The sequence below is a fragment of the Octopus bimaculoides genome, chromosome 20 (genome assembly GCF_001194135.2).
Source record: "Octopus bimaculoides isolate UCB-OBI-ISO-001 chromosome 20, ASM119413v2, whole genome shotgun sequence".
Classification (NCBI taxonomy): Eukaryota; Metazoa; Mollusca; class Cephalopoda; order Octopoda; family Octopodidae; genus Octopus; species Octopus bimaculoides.
In genome coordinates, this window is record NC_069000.1 from 6,637,441 (window position 1) to 6,641,272 (window position 3,832).

Sequence of the window (3,832 nt, forward strand, 5' to 3'; positions counted from 1 at the left end):
ATATATATTTATATATATATATATATATATATATATTAACAGTTCTGACACTGAACTAACTAGAATCTCTCTATGTGGTCTCTTCACATGCTAGAAATAGCAACCAATCTATATCAAATTAATCTTCACCGTGTCTGAAAACAACTACGGGGTGGTTACGGCTAGGATGTCTTTTGTGTGCAAGTCTGTGTGATGTGACCTCAAACAGCAAAGATAACAAACTTATTGGTTTTGAGTTGAGATTCATCATTGTGGAAGTCTTTTTTCTTCCATATCCACCCTGTGTATATGAATGTGTGTGGGGGAATTCTGTAGTCCTGTTACAGCAGGCACCCCTGGATAATTCCATTCCAGCCGTGAACATTTCGTCTTTTATTCAGAAACAGTGTATCTGTGGACTTCAGACAATTGGTATGAATTGAAACAGATTCGGCTGCTATTTCTAACAAAATCGTAACGACCCGCAAGAAAGCTCCATAGTGTGCGGTGCTAAATTTATAGTTTGAAGACTTCAAATGTTTTCTATTCAAAATTTAAAGTAATAAAAGAAACAATCAGATAATAAAATTTGTAGAACTTCATTAAACGGAAGCAAGGGCAAATATTCACAGAATTATGAACGTTGCAATTGTGCCATTGTGTCGCTCACGAGTCTCAGACAAGACGCTGAACAAGTGAAGAATTTAGTGTTCGCTGTTCCAGCTCCTTCAAACATCTCAAATGTCACAGCATATAAAATGTAAGGTACCTTCAATTGACGACATATTTGGAACTGTATTTCATTTTAATATTCTTTTTTTTAATTTTTTTTTCATTTTCATAGTTTTATTCAGAAAAAGAAGGGGACCGATATCTGTGACCCTTCTCAGGGTCTCTTGTAACATGTGGGAGGAAGGGAATCTGTTATCTTCAGATTGGAAACTACCTACCGGGCTCTGCAATCATTGGATTTAAAGTTAATTCTGCTGAAGGTACGGAAGGTACGCGGGTGTGGTACTGTTAAACCGGGCGATGAATTAAGAATGCCACCCAACAACAGGAACTATTTCATTTTATATATATAGACAGATCAACGTCGTTACTTAGGAGGACAAATTTATTATTTATATGTATGAAAACAAAACTATTATAACTGCCACAACTTCGCTATGATTCTACAAATGTGCCATGTCTTGACCTACTGTTAGGATTTCATTCTCGTCTAGGATGTGTTACTGGGCTTTTAATCACTTCTAGGACCCTAGAAGGATCCGATTCATACATTTAAATTTATGGAAATAATAACAGGGCCCTATCCTCGGCGTCCTCTTTACATCGTTTGCTTCTGGCTTTCATAAGTTGCCCCTCTTTTATGAAGCTTTTTAATCATTAATACTAATAGAAGATAATATTTTTAAAGCATAAAAGACTATCAAATATGTTCTCTTCAATGTGCATCTTACAAAAAAAATCTCGATATATATTTCAGCTTAAAGTTGTTCGTCTCCAACTTGCTTTGTGTCTCTAGATGAGTTATTTATGGTCATATTTATTGTCATAACATTTGTCGTAATTTGTTAATTAAAAGGAAAAAAAAAACAACTTCCATTTATTCCTTTACTTGTTTCAGTCATTTTGACTGTGGCCATGCTGGAGCACCGCCTTTTATTCGAAGAAGTCGACCCCTGAACTTATTCTTTGTAAGCTGTGGTGAATAAAAAAGCAAACATTTAACAAAAGTAATCTGAATGCTAAAAGGTTAATAGATATTGGTTTCTTTTCTTAAGCGTTTGGTGTCAGAATTAGAACAGAGGTGTGTATCAATGAAGTGAAATATGATCCAGGATAGTAAACCATGTTCTTGGCGAAACTTGCCAGGAACTTATTTCAAAATCTGGGCATTCATTATGAGTGTATGTGTGTATATGTATATATGCAAACACACAATTGGCTCCTTTCATTTGCATCTACCAAATGTACTCACAGGGCTTTGGTTGTCCCACAGCTAAAGCAGAAGATACTTGCCCAAGGTACTATGCAGTGGGACTGAACTTAGTACCATGTGGTTGGAAAGCAAGCTCCTTGCCCAACAGCCATTCCTTTATTATCAATATGCCTTTGTGTTTAATAATTTAATGCACGTATTTTCCACAAAATAATCTGTTCCTGTGATTCAGTCAGTTTCAGAGGAGAATAACCAACATTCTTTCAGTATTTAGGCCAATGTTTGGAACTTAACCAAAGACAAATATGAAGACTGGTATATTTAAACTTGTGTTTGGAACACAACCAAAGTTTCTTGCATAAATTTCTGGTGGAAGCTTTCAGTTTAGATTCATACTTACTTAAAACAAGATGTCACTGTGGTGAAGGGGGGAGGGATTAATTATACTGTTCCAATTGTATAGGAGGCAGAATATCTTTTATATTTTACTTGTTTCAGTCATTGGACCGTGGCTATGCTGGGGCACCACCTTGGAGGGTTTCAATTGAATTGATTGACCTCAGTACTTATTGAATCAGTTTTCTTTTGCCGTACTGCTATGTTATGGGTACATAAGCAAACCTATGCCAGTTGTTAAGAGAATGGGTTGGAAGACAAACACAGACAAGAACACACACACACATGTATATATGCATACATACTGTGGGGTTCCACACAGTTTCCATCTACCAAATTCACTCACAAAGCATAGGTCAGCTGGTGCTGTAGTAGGAGACACTTGCCCAAGGTGCTGTGCAGTGGGACTGAACCTGACTCCACATGCTTGCAAAGTGAGCTTCTTAACCACACAACTATGCCTGCACCTGTACGGTATTTATTCCAGATCTCTGTGCTATGAGTTCAAACCCTTATGGAGTCAATTAGGCCTTTCAACCTTCCAGGAAGACTTGACAACTGCTGGAAAGATGCCTGAGGGCTGCATGTGTCCCTGGGAGCTGTGGTTGAGAGAACTGCTGTTCTAGGGTCTCACAAAAGGAACAGATTGTATAGTAGAACTTGGGTCAAATCTCAGGTGGCTACCAGTGGGTTGCTTGGAAAAGGGTTCAATTACTTCTGTGTCTCGTTCCATTAAGAATCAATGTTCATCTCAACCATTCTCCATCTGCAACTATCAGTAGTAGTAGTACCACCCACTACTACTACTACTACTACTACTACAACTAAGCCAGAAATAGCAGCTAGGTGTCCTTGTCTCCTTCAAATCATATACTGCTGTCATGAAAAAAATGGTAGTGGCATATTGAAGGATGTGATCCTAGGTACATATGATGCATGAATAAAAGACAGGGTGGATGGTCATGATTGGAATGCCTTGATCATAAGTTTGAACTGAGGTTAAACAACATGTGTTGCTATTTAGCCAAAAGTCAGCTTTGATTGAGTTGAACTATCATGAAATTTTTGTTTTTTCTACTCAGCTATGACCACCTTGTTTTCTTTTCAGGCATTGTCTATCTTGGACTACATTGTTTAATGTGTCCTTCCATTATTTTTATTTCATAACAAGTTAGGGTCTCATTTAAGAAGATATTTGGCTGCTATTTCTAGCAGGTCGAGGGACCACTTAGAGACTCCACTACTATTATTAGACTATAAACTTACCTGCTAAATCACACCCAATCATGTCACCTTCTCACAGTTAAAGCAGCTTTTTTTTTTCTCTTTCTTTCTTAAAGCTACTTATTTCCTCAAATCATTGCTGCACACAACAGCTATGCAACCATGCATTCATATATATGCGCGTGTGTGTGTGTGTGTATGCATGTACACACACACACACACACACACATATATATGTGTGTGTACATATATTTTATATATATATATATATATATATATATATATATA

The 3,832-nt window shown here is 37.1% G+C and overlaps 1 protein-coding gene across 2 annotated transcripts in view; it reads left to right on the forward strand.

Annotated features, from left to right (window-relative positions):
• Window positions 1–3,832, forward strand: part of LOC106869183 (protein cereblon) — a 19,768-nt gene that overhangs the window by 5,881 nt on the left and 10,055 nt on the right. The window lies entirely within an intron of this gene.